Below are 23,361 nucleotides of genomic sequence, written 5' to 3'. Positions count from 1 at the left end.
CAGTATCCTGGAAATATTTTATTGGGTTCATTCAGCAGGTATAAAATCTTTACTACTACTTTATCCTTAGGTGTACTATTAAATATTTATGATATGACCCCAAGATGTTCATTAAGTTTAAATCTTATTGTGGGAAAAATTACTACAAAGGCTCTCATCAGGTACAAGTCTTCCATCAGTGATCAATATTTGATGGATTCTGTAGGCAGTAACAAACCTTAAAATGCATGTTTTGGTTGAATAAACACATTGAGTGGTTCAGTTGAACGTACCTATAATATATCTTTAGCTCTTATTAACTATGAGTCCCTGAAGTTAATTTCAGAGTTTATTCCAGGATAGGGAGTTGAAATTGTATGGGAATTCATATACCATATCAGCTTCTTGCTTAAACCAATTAGAAAAGAATGGGTTCTGGGATTAAGACTCTCGTTAAAATTACTGAAATATGAAATTTTAATTTAAGACTTTTTTGAAGACTTGAAAACTTTTGCCTGTTGGCATTTAATTTTGTTTTTATTTTTTTTCCTTTAGTTTTAATTTTGGTTGCTGTTACTACTGATATCTGAGCCAAAGTGGTGCTAACTGAGGGAATCTCTGCAACTTGTAAGTCAACAATTACATGGTAAGAATGCGTGTCTTTACCTTTTAAGCCATTTCATTTCTATAACACTATAGTTTAGAAATTTAGTTGGAAATAGGATAGCATAAAATAATGTTTTTGAATGTTTACTATTCAATTTTAACATATTTTAATATAATAACAAATTATATTTTAGAACTCTTTATCCTACTCAATAATTAGGACATTAAAAGAGAAAACATATAACTTGATATATTTATTTATTATATTATTATATATTTATTTCATGTTAATTTTTTATGGCTCTTATTTACTTCCCTATGTTCTTTGTTAGTTTGTTTTTTATTTTTTGCAGTTTAGCCAATTCTTTGTTGTCTGAATCTTGCTAATAATGAATCTGTTTAAGAAGTCAAGATTTAAAAACAAACTAGTCAATTTTACTATAATTCACTCTGAACTGAGGTTGTGGTAATTCCAACTATAGCAAAAAGGAGATATTTTAATTATTTGTGGATTTCATTGATCTATATTACTGTATTTATTGTATTTATTTATTATACCAGGAATTGAACCCAGGGTGCTTAACCACTGAGCAACATCCTAAGCCTTTTCTTATTTTTTATTTTGAGATGAGGTCTCATCAAGTTGATTAGGGCCTTGATAAATTGCTGACCCTGGCTTTGGACTTGGGATTCTTCACCCTTACCTCCCAAGTCACTGGATTACAGGTGTGCACATCCACACTCAGCTATATTGCTCCATCTTTGAGAATTGAGGAACAATGAGACATTTGAGAATAGTAGGGCAAGTCATTCCCTTCAGCTCCAACTTCTCCATATGCAGAATAACATCATTTGTCTTGCCTACATATAGAGTTTTAGAAATCAAATGAGATGCTACATGTGGAATACTTTTAATTTTTTTTCTTTTCTTTTTGAAGTGAAGGGAGCGAATAACAAGTCTTGTTTTGAGACAGTATTGAGAAAAAACATGATAGTAGAAAGGATGCCATACAAGAAGCTGAATGACTCTAATTTGGGCATGTCGTTATAGTTATTTAACATAGGAAAATTGAGTTTGATTTCTATTCTTTCTTTTTAGAGGTAATTTCTTTAAGGAATATATCTGTGTTCTCTAACTACAGTAGAATTAAGCTAGAAATAAGATTCAGATAATTGGGAAATCCCCAGGTATTTCAAAATAATCATCATATTCTGAAAACTCATAGGTCAAAGAATAAGTCATAAAGGAATAAAAAAAATAAAGATGAAAACACAGCATATCAATCTGAGAGATACACCTAAAGGACTACTCTTAGGTGAAATTTATAGTGTTAAATGCTCATATTAGAAAACAAAAGGTTTGAAGCGGTCATCTAAGCTTTTACCTTAAGAAACTAAAAACTAAAGAACAAGTTAGACCCAGAAAAAGAAGAGGAAGGAACTGACAGAGAGTAAAGTCAATGAAATGGAAAACAGCAACAAAAAATGTGGATTTAAAAACATTCAATGAAGGGCTGGTGTTATAGCTCAGTGGTAGAGCATTTTCCAGTATGAGGCACTGGATTCGATCCTCAGCACCACATGAAAATAAATAAATAAGGGGATTAGATTGTGGTTTAGTGGTAGAGTGCTCGCCTCACACATGCTAGATGCTGGGTTCGATCCTCAGCACCACATAAAAATAAATAAAATAAAGATATTGTGTTCATCTATAACTAAAAATTATATTTTAAAAAGGAGGAGTTTTTTAAAAAAAGATATGAAACCAAACTGGTTATTTGATACAGAGTAAAATTGATAAGCCTCTAATCAGACTAATAAGGAACAAAGAAACAGAAAACAGAAATTCCTATTACCAGAAAAGAAAGTGACACATCACTACAGATTCTATAGATATTAAAAGGACAATAAAGGGATATTATCTTGTAATGTATTTGATAACTAAGATAAATGGGCAGATTCCATCAAAGACACAAACTTCCCAGACTGGGGTGGTGCCTCAGTGGTAGAGCTCTTGCCTAGCATGTGTGAGGCACTGAGTTCGATTCTCAGCACCACATATAAATAAATAAAATAAAGGTCCATGTACAGCTAAAAATTATTGGGAGAAAAAAAAAGATACTTTCAAATTGCTGTCAAGAAAACATGGATAAGTCTCTATTAAGGAAGTTGAACTTGTACTTTAAAACACTCCTACAAAGAAAGCTCTAAGCTTACATGGCTTAACTGGTAAATTCTGCCCACCTCTGATACTAGTTAAGCACAAACTCTTCAAAAAATGGAAGGGAGAGAACATGACGTTATTTTAGAAGATCAGTATTACCCTGATACAAAAAAAGATGTTATTTAATAAAATATTAGTAAATTGAATACAATTAATGTTACTAAACTAAGTCTAGCTGCTCACCTAACAGCAGGGTAGTTAAGTCAAGAGACAAAGTGTTAAGGCAAGGAAGGTGAATTTATTTCGAAAGTCAGCTAAAGGAGAAGATAGAAGACTTGTCACAAAGCCCATTTGTGTAGAAGCTGATTTAGAGTGCTTTTTGCAGGTGCTTTATAGGTATCTTCCCATAGAGGGTGGGCCAGATACTTGCTATCTGATCCTTCTTGCCTAGTCATGAAATGTTTTTAAGTTCTTCAGATCTCAAAAACAGAGATCAGTTTTTCCTCAGGCTATTTCTGTCACCAATTATTTACATGTTACACATTGTGTAAGCTAGAGGCTGAGTAGTTTCCTAAAGGCCATCTTGTTCATTGCCAAATTCCCAATAATGAAAGAAAACATCCTAATGCTTAGTCTCATTAGTTATATACTACAAACTTCTGGAAATGAATGAAAACATTCTGAATGCTCAATTTCATTAATATGAAAAGGATAATCCATCCTGGGTAAGTGCCATTTATTTTATAAGTGAAAGATTGGTTCAGTATTTGAAAATTGTAGTTCAAAATATTAACAGAATGAACAACAGAATTTTAAAAAACCATATGGTCATCTTCATAAATGCACAGAAAAAGGCATATAACAATACTCACTATCAATTCATGATAAAAGCTTAGAAAGATAGGAATAGAAGGCAAACTCTCACAAACTTAGAAATAGGAGCTTTGTCAACTTGATATATCAAGAGATCTATGTAAAACTGTAGCTAATATTGTAATTATTGGTAAAAGACTAATGCTTTCACCTAACATTAGGTGCAAAGCAAGGGTGGTCACTTGTAATAGTAACGACAGTAACTATTCAATATAGTACTGTTAATATAATAAAGCAAGAGAAAGAAATGGCATTCTGTTAAGGAAAGACAAATAACAAATCAAATTCACAATTCACTTAGCAAGGAAGTCTAGGAAATGATGATTTAGACTTTAAGTCTCATATAAGGAGGCGCACAGAAGGAGTTGGGAATTGATGCTGAATGCTACAGTTACCAATCAGTCAGGGGTTCTTTTGCTTGGTTTGGATAGAAATCATGAAAAGGTAAAGTGCATCTTAGTGTTACCAGCTCTGAGTGCCAGCATCCCTTTACCCTTAGTGTAATCTTATCCTCAAGGTGTTAATAGCTGTCCCAGCCAGCTGCCTTTGCAGCCAGGGTACTATCCCCTGGCAGCTTTCAGGAGCATATCTAGTGATCAGAGCTAGCGGCTTCTAGCTGCTTTTTCTCACCTCCTCCACAGCTCTCCATTGCTCTCTAGAGTTTTAAGCAGCTCTCTGGCTGTTAGGCATTCTATAGGGCTAGTAGATCTTGTTATCAGCTTTTAATGCAAGCAGCTCATCTATTTTTTACCCCAAATAGAAATCATGCACCGTAGTAGAACCATCCCAACAAGTCTTTATTGGAAACTATATTCCAGCATAGGAGGTCTATAAACAGGACATAGGTTTCAGACTGGCCTGATGAGGAAGTTTGCTTTTTAGCCAAACAGGGATAGGTTAATACACGTGCACAGTCTCCTGTTGACTAAACTCAGGCTTTCTGCTTAGTCAGGCCAGCCTGCATAGGTGTATTATGGCTCACCTGTTCTGGCTGTTGTGGGCTGGGGAGGTGCTCCTTTTCTGCCAGAATGGGGGCAGCTGAAGGTGGGTGGAGGCATCCAAAGTGGCTACAGGTTGGAGACCTCCTTCCTGGGTGACTGACTGTAGGTTGTCTAAAGCTGCTATAGCTGAAGTCACATCTCCTGGAACCACTTCAGGACAGCTGAGCCTGCAGCCATCCTGATGACAGCTGGGTTGGACCACTGAAGAAGTAGCTGCTTGATTGACAGCCCCGTGGCTTATGTGGTAGTGGCAGGGCTGAAAGTCTGATGGGACCTCAGGAGCAGTGGCAGCATTCATTATAACCCAGTTAGATGAAGCAGCAGCCCCCAATCTCTACCTTACCAAGCCAACCATCTGTCCTTCTTCCAGGGCAGTGAGAGTCCAGAGGCTGGGCTACTGTAGCTGTCATTGGAACACACCCAGTGGGGCATGATGGTTTCCCTGGTAACCAGGAGAGCTGTGCCAGCTTCTCTGGCAATTGCATAATTGGTGGTTAGATTGTGCTTCCATGGCTAGTCATGCCTCCAAGGTAGCAGTCATTTGATGGACAAGCCCTGTTGCATTTGCAGAAGCTTTGGTGCTAAGTCCCAGTAACTCCCTCTGATGAGAATCCAGGAGTGGGGCCATTGATAACTAGTTCACCTGGGCTTGGGGGCCCCATCTCTACCCCAGTATGGCCCCATCTGTACCCAGTCTAGGGCTGCTGCCTGTTTGTGTACCAGGGTAGCATCAGCTGCAGTTGTGCATAGGACAAGGACTTGACAGTGGTCAGTCAAATACCTGGGTAGTTGTTCACTTCCACCAGCTCAGGGCTTGTCTGTCATTAACAAAAAGTCAAGTCAGAAAGGAGGTTCCTTTGGGGGGGGGTCAGTTGCACTTATTGTTGCTCTCCAGCAGACAGACCCCTTCCCACTTTTTTAAAAAGATGGACACAATATCTATATTTTGTTTATTTTTATGTGATGATGAGGATTGAACACAGTGCCTCACTTATAGGAGACAAGCTCTCTACCACTGAGCTGTAACCCCAGCCCCCTCTTGACTTTTGATATGAATCTGAAAGTCCTAAAAGCACTGCAACATTTTTATCACTGTGGTTTTAAATTGGTATTTCCTTTAAAGTTAAAAGTGGGCATCATCTGGAGGAAAAGTTTCACTTAGCATTTTCTTCTTTATGGTAATATAACTGAGAAAATTGTGTATAACCCTTCAAAGGTATGCATTGGTTTAAATTTCATTAAATAGCTTTTGGTTTTAACTTAAAGAGGATTACTAAAACAATGTTAAAATGTTCTCTTAAATTGTAAGATGGCAAACAAATTGTTAAATATATTACAGTCATCATTTAGCTTCAGATGAGTTAAAATTGTTTTGGATGCTTGCTGTCCATGCCTTAGATATTGCCATGTTTTGTATTACATTCTATTCCCCTTATAATGCCTATTGAGTTCTGCTTAGTATTTCCTAAGTATTTGTATATATTTATCATGGGTAGCAATAGAGTTGAGGGACTCTTGAATTCCAGTCCCAACTGTCTGGGATAGTTAGACAAAAAGACATCTAGTGTCTCTGGTTGGTTTTCCTGAAATTTTATTATTCAACGAAGGTTTTGTAGCTGAGTAGAATGCTTAGAAATTTAAACAAATACATGTTTTAGTAACTGTGTGACTTACTTTCTTTTTTCTTTTTTTGGTACTGGGAATTGAACCCAGAGTCATGTAATCATTGAACTACATCCCCAGTCCTTTTTTATATATTATTTAGAATAAGTTGATGAGGCTGGCTTTGAATTCATGATCCTCCTGCCTCAGCTTCCTGAGCCATTAGGATTATAGGTGTGTGCCACCACACCTGGCTGTGACTTACTTTCTTAATGACATATTATATACTTTACCCTTATTCCAAGAAGATCTTTGCTGCAGAAACAGCATAAGACTTTGATGTTTGATGGAGCTGATTTTGAATATAAGTTCTTTAATTTACTAGTTACGTTAATTTCAGTAAGCTATGTAACCTATTTGAGTCTTGTTTCTTTATCTGTTAAATGGGGGCAATAGCAGACTAAAGTTGTAGTGAGATATGATACAACATATATAAAATGTTTATGTGAAATGTTCTCCTATTTCATTATTTAACTAATTCATTACCATTAGCTTTATGATTTTGATATTTTAACTGATTTTCTATGGTTAGCCCCCTTGAATACTGCTTTTTGATGGTGATCTCACTGTTTTTCAGTGGAATTTGTTCAGAAGAACGTAAAGTTGGATGTTTGAGAAGAAGTACATAGTTTGTACACTTGAGGTATTTTATGGTTTGGTATTTGTCTTCCTCCTTATGATGGCTTAGAGAATTAGGAATATTTAGTTTAAAAAAACATTTAATGATTTCAAAACTTTATTTCATGAGTGCAGTTTTGGTTGCCAGAAATAATGCTATCATAAAGCCTTTTGTTTATAAAAAACAGAAACTCAAGGTTGGTAGCATTCACACTGGGAACTGCCAAGCGAATTACACAAATTTATACTTTTTTAACCTTATCCTGTTTCATTTTGTTCATGCATATAAAATTGCAAATTTTTGACCAGCATTAATGAACAACAGTGGTGATTTGGGGGCTGGGGTGTAGTTCAGTGGTAGAGCTTGTACTTAGCATGCCTGAGGCCCTCATTTCAATCCTACCATTGAAAGAAAAGTCATCTCCTATGATTCAGCTTTATAATTGGGGAATGGTGACAATGTTTTCTTTACCTACTTGGCAAACCATCCAATTTTGTATTTTATAATTCTTTGTTTTCCTTTGGAATTCAGATTTATTTTGGGTTTAGGGTTTTTGGCATTTTGGGTTTTCTTTTGTGATTTACATAGTCAATGTCATTTTCAAATAATTGATACCTAAAAGTTAGAGAAAAATATGTGATACATATATCATTCTTAACCAAAAGAATTAATGCTAATGACAAGACTTGAAATTTTATGGTTAACTACCTAATTAGAAACAAAAATTAGATGTTTTTGAGAATTAATTGGATTGGAAGAGGTCATAGGGCTTTATAAGTCTGAATATCTAAAAATTATTTGGGAATTTTTCAAATTCTTTGAAGTAAGTATTTTTCAGAAAGTCAGATCTCTCTAGCAAGTGTTAAAATACTTTCAATGGTTTTAGCATTAGAATATTTATTGATGTATTTTAATTATAAAAATAATGCAGCTCTAGCTAAATTTTGTGTTTGTAAAGTGCTTGTAAGTTATGTTTTTATTATGTCTTGAATAAGGAGCTAATGATTTTATTTAAAAGCATTAATCTGACAAATATTTAGTGTGCATTGTAAATAATAATAATAATGTAGTGAATCACTTATGAGCTTTTCATATACTTCAAAGTATGATTTCAGACTGATTATAATGTTGATAAGTAGCTTCTTCCTTTTCCTATGCAATTAATAAGAAAAGGGAGGTAGTTAAAATTTTTTAATTTGTAAGGCAAACATTTATTTTTTAATATGAATACCATCTAGTATTTATATTCCACTTATGACTTTTAGGGGGATTTTAGATATTCTATCTCATTGCAGCCCTTTCAGATAGCCAGATAAATTATTGCTTCTATATTTTATTTTTAAAATATTTATTTATTTATTTATTAGGTGTAGATGGACACAACACAATGCCTTTATTTTTATATGGCGCTGAGGATCGAACCCAGGTCCCGCCTGTGCTAAGGGAGTGCTCTACTGCTGAGCCACAATCCCAGCCCATCTATATTTTAAATAAGGACATGAGGATCATCAGAGTCTTAAATGGCTTACTCCAGGCAGTTATAGCTCCTGAAGAATCTTGAGGCTTCTTCCTGTATTACCATCTGCTTATTTGACCACTGGGCTAGATTTCTAGGCCTCTTACAGAGGAGCTGTTTAGGGGTCAGGCTGTTTTAAGACATATATTCTGTAAATTGGTAGAACAAATTCTTTTCAGATGAGGGAATTCTGTATACAGAGACAGAGGAAGACTTTTGTTAGGAATTTGGTTAGCATTTCTTTTTATTGTTCTTGTCATATCCTTTAATTGTGGCACCATGTATGTACTCTTGGAGATGTGCCTAATTGCTAAATCTTTCAGGTTTGTTTTTTTGTATCATAATATCTAGTATGGTGTCTGGCGAATAGTAACCTTTTTACTTGGCCTTCATGTTAGCATGGAAAAATTAAATAAATGTACATTTATCTTCTAATTTTCACTCAGGAATACCTCCAATGATTGAATTTTAAGACTTTTTATTGAGGCATAATTGATTTACATAAGCTGTGCTTATTTAAAATGTACCATTTGATAAGCTTTGAAATGTATATACATTGCCAGTCTGACTAGGAGTCTTTGCTCCTTTAAAGACAGAAATCAAGAAAAGGCAAAGAACACAGCTCTTTAGTATTGCCATCTCTGAACTCTTAGAATTACCAGCTGAGCTTTTGGGCCCTTTTGCTCAATTTGAGATAGAAATGAAGAAAAGGCAAAGCAGTACCACCCAAAAGAGGCTTTTCTGGGGCTTATGCTTTTTGAGCACAAGGAAAACAGTACATGGCATAGGGCTCTGGGACTGGCTTCCTGAGGATGTAGTCAGTGAAGCGTATATAGCCAAAAAGGATGGTCTCACAGAGGCACACAGTCTGTTGTTACACATTTTTACACTTGTTTAATTGGTTCTTTGCTGTGGGTACCAGGAGTTGTACTTGACATGGTGATCTGTTCATGTGCACTTGGCTTCCAAGAGATGATGGAGGTGCTTACTACTGTTATCCCTGGAGGCTGCAGGAAAATCCCTTTATAAGATTCATGCGCTGGATCTTAGCAGTGGTAGCAGAAGCTCTCTTAGTGGCAGCAGTTTGGCTGGAAGAGAGACTGTGGAGGGTGGGGGGGCTGCCTTGCAGAGTCAAGTGTCCAAACTGGGCTAGAGGCAGGTGCACTGGGACTTGTCCAGTTCTGGACAGACATGCTCTGTGGGGCCAGAGGGACTTGTGATCATTACCTTCCTCTGCACTCGCTGGCACAAGTTGTTGCCACAGCTGGTTACTGAGCAGGAAGATGGTCAGGACCCCATTGCAGGTCCACAGGGAGGACAAACTTTTCCAAAGTGATTGCATTGCATATGAGAGTACCATTTTCTACAAATCCTCATCAATATTTTATATGGTCATTATTTTTAAGTTTGGTTATTCTAATAGTTATACAGTGATATCTTGTGATTTTGATTTTCTCTGTGTGAGGACTATTACTGGCGTTGAGCATCTTTCATATGTTTATGTGCCACCTATGTGTCCTCTTTGGAAAAGTATCTGTTCAAAGCTTTTGCTCACTTAAAAAATAGATTTTAAAATTGAGCTTTGACAGCTCTTATGTATTTTCTGTATAAGACTTATTTCAAGATTTATGATTTTCACTTTTCATTTTATTACCGCCCCCACACACACATCCGCCTTCTTACCTCAGAAAGGAATTCTTGGGAGAGAGATGGTTAAAAAAAAAGTTAGAATTAACTCCTTGCCTTTTTCTTCCCTATTCTTTCTTTTCTATCCTTTTTTCAGGATATTTGGTCTGCATTCTCTTTTCTTCATGCTAGCTTCTCACCTGACTGTACATGAATGAATCCCTGTGAGAGTTGTCCACTCTTCAAGACACATGTGATCCGAATTAGTGAATGTTTTTGTTTCTTGAGTCTGGGGATGTGCTATTCCAGCTATGATCATTGTTGACCTAGCTTCCCTGGGCACAGTTGGGCAATTTAAGCCTAATCACAAGTACCTTAAAAGGTACTTGTCAGAAGCCAGAACACAGATTCAGATTTAATAATGACAGTGTTGAAGACAACTTATCAATATCCCACAATTAATTTATTAATTGTTGTTTACTTCTAATTTAATCATACGGCATAATTTCTATTGCTTGCAATTTGTTGACTTTTTTGTATGCGACCTAATTCATGGTCATATTTTACAACTTTTCCTTGCATTTTTAAAACCAATGTGCATTTTCACATTTTCTTACAGCACTTATAAGTAAATATAAATCCTGGTTGTCTTATGTAGTTAACATTGCAGTTAACATTCTTGTACATGAATCCTTGTGCACAGTGAGAATGTTACTCTCACAATAAGAAGTGTAATTGCTAGATCAATAATATGCAGGTGTTTGGTTTTATTAGATATGGCTCTTTGGAACTCTCTGATTCCCTGCAGTTTTTCTAAGACTTGATAGAGCCACACATACATTTTTGCTGGTCAATGAAGGGAAAAGTAGTATTTTATTGTTATCTTCTGTCCTGATTTATGAAGGAGATGGGGCATCATCTTATTTCTTGGTTGGGTGTCATGTTTGTTTCTTGGGTGGGACTTGCCTCATTCTTCTGTTATGTTCTACAACCATGCTTGCTGATGGTCACAGTTTTCCTGTCTTATTTTTGGCTGGTGGTTTCATCCTTTGATCTTTTGGAAATTATTATTCATATTCCTGCAGCATTGTATAGATATTTGAAATATAGATTTTCTTCATCACTTCTATGGATTTGAAACCAAAGGGGAAACCTAGACTAAGTATTCTGTTTATTGTTCTTAACTACACTTGTTTGTTTTTTTTAGTCCGCCAGTTCAGATTATGTAATTTATGAAATAAGTTCCTGTAAGTGAAATATTACCATTCATAGATATATGCTGTTATACCTACCATACAAACCCTAATCATAAATGTCCCATTTTAGTTGAGAAATATGCCTAGCATGTGTTAGGTCCCCAAAGAACAGTAGAGTTAGGCATGGTGGTGCATGCTTGTAATTCCAGTGACTCAGGAGGCTGAGGCAGGAGTATTGCAAATTCAAGGCTAGCCTTAGCAACTTAGCAAGACCCTGTCTGAAAATAAAAGCTACTGGCGATGTATCTCAGTGGTAAAACATGCCTGGGTTCACTTCCCAGTATAAAATAAAATAAGAGTAGACAAGATACAGTCCCAAATTGAGGAAAAAGAGATAATCCTTCCTTGTCCTGGAATTTGCATTTTTTTAAGTCTTACCCAATACAACAGTGTTTTTCTGTGTCTTCTTAGAGGCTAAGTATCTCTCCTAGTCTTATACATACAACTTCTTGTCCAAATGTCAAATGGAATTTGAGTTACCAAGAACCACACTGAATCCTGGTCTGAGAGGTCTAGGTAGACTGCTTCTCTGGCCTGGGAAGTTTTAAGAGAATACACAAATATCTGGGTCTGTACAGTGGTTAACCCAGGACCAATCATGTTATAAAAAGCCATGAATATTGTAAGTGCAAACTAGAATAAGATGGGGGTCTAAAACTTATGCATAAAATCAGCAGCAAAGTAGTATGAGGAGTTCAGGGATCCGACAAAATCATCAGTTTAATAAAATGTCTGATAAAAATGGAAACTTGGAAATGTAGACCAACTCTTACTTTTTACAGTCACAGAGGAAATGGTAAGGTACTTAGAGTTAAAAATTGGGAGGGACGTTTAGACATAGAGGGAAGAAGAATGAATAGAAGCATTAATTAGAAATTAATGATTACTTGTATATTGGGACAGTTTTATTTACCTTGGCTGCCCTTATATCCTGGTAAGATAGCCTCTGCTTATTGGCATATTTACAAATTGAGTTCAGAGGTAACATTTACAAATGGGTCATGGTAGCAGAGCGCCAGTGGAAGTTGAAGACTGGGGTTATGATCTGGAAGATTTTGAGTCTCATGGTTTCAGTCTTTGTAAGATAAAGAAATTGGTCTAGATATCTAGGGTTCCATTTATCTTTAAAAGTATTTTATTAAATAGCTGGCTTTCTCTGGGTAGTCAAAACACAATAGGAAAATAGTTCCTGGTAATACCATCTTACACTGTACTGTAACTTATTTGTCTTTGTCTCTCACTAAACCATTAACTCCTCGAGGAGAGGAATTTCATTTTACTGTTTTCATCTGTTCGTGCTTTTTATTTCTACCAGCTTGAGCAGTGTTTGAAGAGTAAGCGAATCCACTATGGTAGTTTCTGAAATTCAGTTGAATAAATGACTGAAAGAGGGGTGGGGGGAAACATAACAAAACTTGAGGGAACCCAGGAGAGCAAATCTGTTTTTAGAAGGGAAAACAAGCCCACTCTAATTAAGAAGCTTGCACAATGGCATGCAGTATTAGGGCAGAACTAGAATTAGATGCTAAATCCCCCAGTTCTTTATCCAGTGTTGTTTAATGGATCTTTCTGTCTCTAATCCCACGGAAACATACAAATCACATTCCAAATTGCAAGAGTAACATTTATGTCCATGAAATTATTCTGATTAAATTTCTGTGATAAGTCTTCTCCCCTTTCTCCCAAAGGATAATAATGTGGCTCTACAAGATAAATGAACAGGTTGGGAGTTCAGGAAGCCCAGGCCCTTGTTTTGGCAGTGGGAATGTAATGTAATTAGTGACTGTCTTCTGGGAAATGTCAGAAGGCACTTGATTTCTTGCAGGGTAGCATAAACTGAGGTAGGCTGAGGCAGTTGTTGCCCTTGAAAATAAAAAGGGCACAGTAAAATGGAAAGGCAGAGGAACTGTTCAGCCAGGATCATGTTATTCTACATGGGCATTTGCACAGGACTTCTTCTGCCTGGATGACTTTTATTCTGAGGTGAGCACAAGTAAATCTGATTAAAAAGTCAAACATCTGTTGTGTGTGCACATTTAGTTCTCTATGTGTAATGTAGTCTGTATTGCCTGATTTAGCTCTCCCATGTGCTATATACTCTTAAATGCCTGGCACACAGCAATCAGAGCAAAGGTTACTGGCACATTGGGAATAGAAAAGACAGAATCATTAATAATCATTCTGCTAACTGCGGATTGTAAAAATTTGCAGGGCAGGCTTTGTGACTGTGCAGTGGAGAAAAAATATGCATCACAAATCTATTCAGTTGATCTTGTACACTCGTCCATTTCTAGCTATTAGTAAAACAATTTTGAAACATGTCACAGTAATTTAATGAAGTTGATAGGTTACAGTCCCATCAACCCTTTCTGCAATGGCAGAGGATCACAGTCATGGGTTTCAATTTAGTTTATTCAGCCCATTGCAGTACAGTTTATGTGTGAAAGCTCTTATCTGTGCAAATCTAGCAATTGTATTTTTTTAACAGTTTGCTCAATTTGGGGTCTGCACACATGAAAACTGAATATACTCAGTGTTCACATATCAAGAATGCCAGTTTGCTGTTTTTTTCTTCTTTGTGAATATAATTTGCACTTTAAAGTCTTAAAAGAAAAGGCTGGTATGTTAATTTTGTTCTTATTGTGATGGCAGAGTGTTTCTCTTACAATTAGGATGTAAAAATGTTGGGAGAGAACATTGCTTTTATTGAAAGAAAACAGAAAAACCAGATGATCCTCAAAGTAATAATTTTTCTTAAATCTCCAGAAATGACAACCCTTCCTGAGGAGATATAAGACATTTGGGTATTTCACTGGATAGCAGAGCACAAGAGAAACATGTGACTACCATAGAAATGAGTAAGATGGTATCAGTTGAAATTTTAGTGAAATAATGAATTCTTACAGATTGAATGTTGGCTTATACTCAGTTTAGAGTAAGTGGGAACTTCAGATACAAGGGCAACTTGCACCTACAAGATCTTTTCTACAGGACTCCATTGGGCAGGATATTTATAGGAAAAATTAGGGGCAAACTTGGACAGAATGGCCATGATGGTTAGACATGATGTAAAGTCTGCTTCATCAGAGGCTTATCTTCTGTGACATAAAAGTTACTCGGAGGACACAAACCTTGTAGCCCATAGGACCCAGCAACAGTCTACTGTTTTGAGATAAAACAAATAATAAGAAGCAGACTCAGAAATGCCTTAGATATGGGAACTATCAGACGTGAACTTTAAAATCACTATGATTAGTAGTTAAAGAATGTAGTGGGAAAAGTGAACAATATCCATGAACTTATGGAAAATATCAACAGAGAGATGAAAACCAAAAATTCTTTTTAAAATTTGGATGAAGCCTGGCATGGTGGTGTGCGCCTGTAATCCCAGTGATTTGGGAGGCTGAGGCAGGAGGATTGCAAGTTTGAGGCAAGTCTCAGCAATTTAGTGAGGCCCTAGGCAACTTAGTTGCCTACAAAAAGGGTTGGGGAGGTAGCTCAGTGGTAAAGTACCTGTGGGTCCAGTCACCATTCCCTTCCCCTCCAGAAATGTTAAATGGAAACTACTGCATTGGATTTATCAACAAACTTAGATTTAGCTGAAGGAAGAATCAACTTACTAAAGCTAAATCAACAGAACATAAAAAGAAATAAAGCATTAAAAGAAGTGAGAGAAAAGTTAAAAAAATAAGGGAGAAAAAAGAGGGAAGACAGAATAGAGCCTCTTAGAGCTGTGGAGCTGTATCAGTACTCTAATATGGATATAATTTGAAACCTAGAAGTAAAAGAGAATTGTCCAGAAGAATTACCTGAAGGGACAGTTGCTGCAAATTATCCAAAAATTAATAAAATACAGTAAGCAACTAATAAAAAACAAATAGATCCATGTATGTCAGAGAATCTGAGTGGGGTTAACAACAACAAATATGAACCTCCCTAATTCTAGAAACACCAGAGTCAAGCTGCAGAAATACTAGAGATATAGGAGTCTTTATGGCAGGTGCTAGCTGTAATTTATGCCAACAACATTACAGAGGAACAGATATAAGAAAAGAGCAGACTTCTCGTCGGAGATTATGAAGTCATGTAACAGCGGAACAACATCTTTACCAAAAGACTAAGGGGTGGGGGAGCACGTTAAACTCAATACAAAGTTTCATACCCATCAAAGTATCCTTCAAAAATAGCGCAAAATAAAGAACTTTGCAGGCAATAAATAACTCAGGGAATTTACTGTCAGGAAATCTACACTCTAAGAAATGTTAAAGGATGCTTAGGCAAAGGATTGTGAAATGGCAGTTTGGATCCACACAAAGAAATGAAGGAACTATGAAATGGTGAAACTTAAGTTAAATGCAAGCCATATTGATGCAAACCAGGTACCCCTCACCATAATTGTAACATACAAGCTTCTCCAGGAACCCCCACCATAATTAAGCTTCTTGTCAGCAAGATCTTACTAAGGGTATCAGTGGGATTTCACAGGAGTTCTGTGGAGAGCTCAATGTGGTTTGAAGCTTCCTCTTTCTTATAAATGCCAGGTTTGCAGACAAAAGATATGTAGATTCTGTCTCAAAGAGAGCTTATTATAAAAAAAAAATACTCTCTCTTTTTTTTTGAATATTTTTGTAGTTGTAGGTGGACAGAATGCCTTTATTTTATTGGATTTATTTTTATATGGTGCTGAGGATCAAACCCAGTGCCTTATGCATGCCAGGCAAGTGCTCTGCTGCTAAGCTACAGCCCCAGCCCCCTATCTCTGTTTTCCTTGGCAAAAAATGTGTGAAACCTCTGTCTGACCTGAAATATAGGACCAAGAGTAACTGTAATATACCCACCCACTGTCATGTAACCACTCTATAGAGTATAAATCTAAAAGAATTTCCAGACCTGGGGTGCAGAGAATTTTAGGCCTTAGCCCTTCTGGACTGCTACAGTGTAATTAAACTTGCTTCCTGAATATTCCTCTGGTATCCAGCCTCATCTGTCCTACATCAATAATTTCACTTATTTTTAATTAATTCAAATGGTAATTAATTGTTCAAAAACAGTAACTATTTATTATGGGTTTATAATATAAGAAGTAAAATATATGGCAACATAATACCAAACATGGAGGGAGAAAATAGAAATATAATGTGTGTATTAGTAAGAATTCTCCAGAACAAAAGAACCAATAGGACACATAGTTATTTATAATGAAAATTGTCTCATATGATTTATGCAAGCCAAGGAGTCCCATAACTAACCTGAGGTTAGAAGGGGGTTGTTGGTGTAAGCCTTGTAGTTTGAAGGTCTGGGGGCCAGGAGCTTCAGTGTCTGAGGGCAGGAGAAGATGGCTGTCTCATGTCAAAAAGAGAGAATTTGTCCTTCTTTCACCTTTTTGTTCTATTTGAGCTCTCAGAGAATTGGACGATGACCACTCAACCCCCCACAATGCCAGGAGATGGGTGAGTGCCCAGGAGAGTAATAATAATAATAATAATAATAATAATAATATTTTTCTATTTAAGGTTTGAACACTTGAGAACTCTTGAGTAGGAAGGAAGGCAGATTTGTTCTTTGTTGCTTCACAGAGAATAGCAAAGGATCAGTAGAAGATATTTTGCTCAATATCAATTATTCTTCCCACAGATTTTTATTGAGCCAACCATATGTAAATTAACAGCTAAGTGTGAGATGAGTTTCCTGGAAAAACAGTGGGCTGTGTCTGAGTAATGTTCCAGCACAGACACATGATTGTCAAGGAAACCATAGAGAGGATTCCTGCCCAGGCAGGAAAATGGACAGGATGGTTTTTAAAGACTGTTACACCTCTTAAGAGTCTGGGGTCACTGAACCATGAAGAATTTCAAGGACAATGCAGAGGGGCAGAAGTGAGTGTCCCTTAAATACATTAAACACATTGTTTCCATTTCAAAGAGAGGCAAAGGGGCAGGGTCACTCCTACCCCTTCACTGCCACAATTTATTTTTATTTTTTTCCCAGTTTTTGGGAGTAGTCACGTTTTTAAAATTATAATTATTGGCAAAATATTGTACAAATTGAAGGATTCACTGCAATATTTCCATGCCTATATACATGGTGCATTATTTATGTCCAGCCGCCCTTCTTCCATTCAAGCCCCCCTCCCTTACCCCTTCCTTTTAGCACCCTTCCCAGTACCTAAAAGTCCCTCTTAATTCCTCAGTGTTCCCACTCCCTGTTGTCCTTCCCCATCTCTAGTGACCACTATTCTGTTCTGTACTTCTACAAGTCTGAATTTTTGGTCTCCTTAAATGAATGAGAACATGTGGTATTTATCTTTTCAGTGTCTGGGTTATTTCACTCCAAAATAATGTTATCTAGATGCATCCATTTTACTACAAATAACAGGATTTTCATTTTGTGTGTGTGTGTGTGTGTGTGTGTGTCTGACTAGTAATCCAATATGTAAATATACCATATTTTCTTTATCCATTCATCTGCTAAGGGCATCTGGGTTGATCCCATATTTTGGCTATTGTGAATGGTGCTGCAACAAACATGGGGGTGAAAGTATCTTTGGTACCAAGATTTCAACTCCTCTGGGTATATACCCAGTCGTGGCATTGCTGGGTCCTATGGTAATTTTATTTTTAGTTTTTTGAAGCATCTCTTATTGTGTTCCACAATGACTGTATTAATTTACATTCCCACAAGCACACTGCCACATTTTTTTGTCCCAAGGAATAAAGATTAAGCCACTAACAATGGCTATGGAAATACTGGAATCATAAATCATAACAGGTAAATCTCAGAAGACATTTTCTTTGAGGACATTGAAATACTCTACACACAGATAATACATATGTAGAAGATGCTGTGCAATGATGCTGGTACCATTGTTTGTGGGGCAGTCTTGCCCTACAGACTCCCAAATCCTTGAAAACAAGGATTCTGTTTTCTTTATCTTTAATTCTGCATGCTTAACATAGTTGCTGGCCCACAGTTTATGCTCTGAACATTTTTGATGAATTATCTAAACGATTTCAGATTTCTATTCTTCCAGAAAATTGGTACCAAGAATTTTCAATGGACAAGCCACTGACCGCGCTTGTTCTTATAAGGAATTAAAGTAAATAAAAACAAGCTCATCAAGAGGCACACATGGAGATGAGATTAAAAAAATATATACATCTAAGATAATTAAGTAGTAACATTAAAGCTATTGATCAGGTGACAAAATGAGAAAAAGAAATACTGTTGAATTCCAGAAGAAAGAGAGTGGTGTGGAGAGGTAGGGAAATTCTGATCTACTTATAAGAAAATAACAATTTTTTTTGATTCATTTTTTAGATTCATTTCTCAAAGGAACATTCGCTCCAAGCCGGGTGCTATGGCGCAAGCCTATAATCCCAGTGGTTTGGGAGGCAGGAGGACCATGAGTTCAAAGCTAGCCTCAGCAATTTAGTGAGGCCCTAAGCAACTCAGTGAGACCCTATCTCTAAATAAATACAATAGGGGCTGGGGATGTGGCTCAGTGGTTAGGTGCCCCTGGGTTCAATCCCTGGTTCCAAAAAAAAGAACATTTGTTAACTCTAGCTCTGAACTAAGTAAGTTTGTTTTCTTCAATCCTTCATGCAACAAGATACAAATATAGACATATTTTAATTCTTTTTCTTCATCATTTGCCATATATTTTGAGGATTAAAAAATGGCATTTTCAAAGCTTTGAGTAGGGAGCAAGTGTTATTTTTGGAAGTCAGATTGAATACATAAAGAAAGGCACAAAATAGTCTGTGATAACTACAGAATCATGAAAGGGAGGGAAATAATGGAATAAGTCATAAAAGTATGTGTCAGGAAGGGGCAAAATTGTGATGTATGCAGACAAGGGGAGAAATAAAAAATGTCCATGCATTTCTGCCCCTTTCAATACTTTATTCACACAAATTACTCAATACAGTTTCACTCTATAGGTTCTTTTTTTTTTTTTTTTTTTAAGAGAGAGAGAAAGAGAATTTTTTAATATTTATTTTTTAGTTTTCGGCAGACATAACATCTTTGTTTTTTGTATGTGGTGCTGAGGATCGAACCCCGGGCCGCACGCATGCCAGACGAGCGCGTTACCACTTGAGCCACATCCCCAGCCCACTCTATAGGTTCTTAATCAAGAAAACGACAATCCTTAATGCTAGGCTCTGCAATAGACATAATCAATTCACAGCAAAGGATTCTAGATTGATTGATTCACAGCACACAATTCTAGATTAATTCTAAGCACCACAAAACACACTTAATCATGATAGGCTAATGACAGACATTCCCTCTGCATGCTAAGTTCAAAAGTCTTAAGCCTTAGGCTTTATGTCCAGCAGATGCACACTCACTCAGACCGCAGTGACCAGGTCCGGAACCCAGGAAGGTTTTTCCTGGTGTGGAGTGGACGACTAGTTGAGGACTGGGGAGAAGGGAGAAGTTGCAGCTCTCACCAAGGTCCAGACGAGGTGGTAGAGTTTGAGAGCAGTGAGGATAACACAGAGGATCAGGAAACAATGACGAGTGATGGGATGTCCAGTCCTCATCAGGCTCTCCAGCTCGAGTGCATCCTTGTTTCGGCTGGCTGAATCCCTGTTCATTTGCTCTATCATTTATACTAAATTTTGGGGCTCTTGATCCCCCTTTCAATCCTTATCAGCTACCACCGGATTTCTCAGTGACATAATTTACCCTGGGGTCAGAAATATCTGGTCTGGTGGTCTCCACCCTGATCTTCTCACCTTTCCCTTTTATCAGGCGAGGACAGCCTGCCAGGGGCTTCACTCTGTTTATCAGGGTGAGGGGAAGGAACTTGTTTGTGACCATAATGGAGGGCTCTGTGGGTGTGCCTAGTGAGACTGCAGGTTTCAAACTGGAGTTTTTAAAATGGAGTTGCTTAAGCTTAGGACTAAGGCCATCCTAACAGTGTGTGTGTGTGTGTGTGTGTGTGTGTGAGAGAGAGAGAGAATCTGACAGTGTTTTTATAGAATTAGAATTTTAGGAGGTCATCTGGTTCATCTGGTCATCTTGTTTTATAGACAAGGAAAGTGAAAATCTGGAGAAGACATAGGGCTCATTCAGAATCATGGCAGCATCAAGGCTAGACTCCAAGTCCCCACGTTGTCTTCAGGGATTTCTTCTCTTTATGTTCAGAGCTGCCACAGCTGGACAGAGAAAAGAGCTTCAGTTGTTTGGAAAGATGAACATTTACTTCCACAGTCTCCATTCCCCTGGGAAGTAGATGAAGGGAAGACTGATGAAGAGCCTTAGAATCAAAAAGTGTTGTATTCGTTTTTCTCCAGTGTTGGGACTTTACGAATCCTATGTCCAGTTGAAGGTGAAAATTGACCTGTTCAGTCTCCCAAATTATCCCCAAGATCATACTTGCTCTCTGTCTTCTCCATCACTGCTTTGGCTGAGGCCCTCATCATTTCTCACCTATGCACCCCAAATGGCTAACAGCTCCTCGGAATCATGCTCCGTGCTATTGCCAGAGAGATGTTTCCAAAACACGAATCTGATCTTGTCAGCTCAGATTTAGCACAATCACATAGCCCTCAAGATTTTAACTTGGACTATATGATGCGTATGACACTATATGACAATCTAACCCTCCTTTCTGACCCTCTGCCAGTGATATCTGATTCCTGTGATTGCAGTTTCTAGAAAATCCACATTTTATTCTCTGTGCAGTCTCATCCATCTTACCTTGGCTCTGTGCCCATCCTGCTCATCCTTCAAGAACAGGCTGCTTTTCTCAGGTGTGAGGGTTAACACAACTCTCCCAGTAGGGTCAGCCAGAATCTCAAAGTGTGCTCCATGCTCTCTTTAGATATGTCTGTTAGTGTGTGGATCACATGCTCTGTAATGGTCTGCTTCCATGGTCTCCTCTCCTGGAGAGCAAATTCTCCTTTAGAGCACAGACTGTATCTGGTGGAATTGACTCAACAAACGTTTGCAGAAAGAGAGGAAGGAAGGAAGGAAGGAAGGGAAGGAAGAAGTCAAACTGCATCAGTAGAGAAGAGACTAACACTTTTTTGTTTACTTTTCAAAGATTTTTTTTCATGTGTGTGTGTGTGTGTGAAAATAAATGTTCCCCTAGCCAGGTATGGTGACACCAGCCTGTAGTTCCAGCTACTTGGGAGACTGAAGTGGGAGGACCACTTGGGCCTAGAAGTTCAAGGCCAGCCTGGGCAACTTGACAAGATCCTATATCTTAAAAAAACAAAACAACTTGATGATCTTACCTTCCCCAGTCCTACTCCTCAGAAGTAATTTTTTTTATAGTTCCTTTCTTCCAAATCCTTCATTACACCTGTATAAAAAAGTATGCAAACATCTTTTAAAAAATAAATATAGAATCATATTATATGCGTTCTTTTACTGGTTTTGCTCAATATGTTACGAGCATACATAAAGATCAACCACTTTTTTTTGAGATCCAATCATAGCCATTTAATTTTTTTTCAGGTTTCTTTTATTTTTTAAAATTCTCAATCCTAGGTATATATAGATATAAAAGGCAAGATATGAATTCAGAATTTCTATAGTAATATTCACCCCTATTCCTTAGGGGTGATTCCTTTCCCTGACATTGAGTAGCTATTGATTACTAACTGGTTATAGATTAAATAAACAATATCAAATAAACTTATCATATTCCTTGAGTCTTACTTTTCCTTAAGCCTATGCCATATCATTTTGATTAATGTTTACTTTAAGATAGCTATAAAGTGATTCTTCTATTTTTATTTTTAAAAAGTCTTTTGTATTTGTTTTTTAATTTTAATGACAGTAGGATTTTTTTCGACATATCATACGTACATGGAGTGTAACTTCCCATTCTTGTGGTTGAACATGATGTGGAGTTTCACTGGTCATGTGTTCATATATGAACAGAGGAAAGTTAAATCTGATTCATTCTACTGTCTTTCCTATTCCCATCCACTGCCCTTCCATTCATTTCCCTTTGTCTATTCTTCCCTTCCCTTCCTCCTTATTGTGTGTTAGCATCACTTATCAGTGAGAACATTCTGCTTTGGTTTTTGGGGGCTGGCTTATTTGATCTACCTCATTTTAAAAAAATGATTGCATCACATCCCATAAAATATATGTGTGCCATATTTTAAATTTCCCATCATTTAGAGATAAGTAAGTTCTAATTTTTAAATATTTATGCTGCAATAAGTATCCTGATTTGTCTTTAGTCTTTGAATAGTTTCAACATGGTGACACCACCATGTTGATTACTGTGTCTGCAAGAGCTTACCAGTGTGGAGTGAGTGATGTGCAGAAGCCGGGATGACGTTTGCTTTGGTCCCTGTTCTGCCCCTATTTCTTGTGTATTTTATTCCCTTAGCTCTTGATAGAGTTAGAGACTGTAAAGGGACTTCCAAGGGACACAAAGTGGAGATTCCACAATGTTTTGCTAATGTATAAGTGTCCCAGGAAACTTCGAAGGCTCACCATCCAGTTATATGAATCACTACTCTAATTAGATTCCATGGTATTATACAAATCTTTCTATCTGTTTCTTTCTGTGACATTTTTATTGGTGCTTTATAGTTTTACATAATGATGGGATCTGTTGCACATATTTATACATGCACACAATATAACTCTATAATTTGGCCAATATCACTCCCCTAGCACTTTCCTCATCCTGCCCCCATCTCCAAGTCTCTCCATCTTGCAGTCAGTTAATTAGTCATAGAACTGTGCTCTGCATGAAGAAGGTACAAAATGGATGAATAAGATCCAGAGAAAAAGTTTCTACCAAACTTCCTCCTTTCTTTTTCTGTAGGCATTAATGTAACCCAGTAGCCCACTAGTGTATGCATATTGTAGGGGGGAATATTGTATTTGTGGCAATAGAATGGGGTTTCTTTTGCAGTTAACTAGGGGAAATGGTGTTTGCTGGGGGTCTTAAACTGCTAACCTCGTGCTTTACTCCTCCTCCTTCCCTGGCTCCTGCCTCTCCCTCTGCCCTCCAAACCCTATCAGACCACTAGAAGGGAGGCAAGAGAAAAAGCAGAGAGTCCAGTCCGCCCTTGCTTTTG

General features: G+C 37.2%; 1 long non-coding RNA gene across 1 annotated transcript in view; it reads left to right on the top strand.

The window, feature by feature from the left end:
- Positions 1-23,340, top strand: part of LOC131424300 (uncharacterized) — a 38,937-nt gene extending 15,597 nt beyond the window's left edge. Inside the window, exon 3 of the long non-coding RNA XR_009227072.1 lies at positions 535-23,340. This is a non-coding gene — a long non-coding RNA (uncharacterized LOC131424300). The remainder of the gene's footprint in view (positions 1-534) is intronic.
- The last annotated feature ends 21 nt before the right edge of the window (positions 23,341-23,361 follow it).

The sequence above is a fragment of the Marmota monax genome, unplaced genomic scaffold, assembly GCF_021218885.2.
Source record: "Marmota monax isolate L192 unplaced genomic scaffold, Marmota_monax_Labrador192_F-V1.1 WCK01_AAM20220418_F8-fsc00043, whole genome shotgun sequence".
NCBI lineage: Eukaryota > Metazoa > Chordata > Mammalia > Rodentia > Sciuridae > Marmota > Marmota monax.
This window is presented reverse-complemented; position numbering and strand designations above follow the sequence as displayed.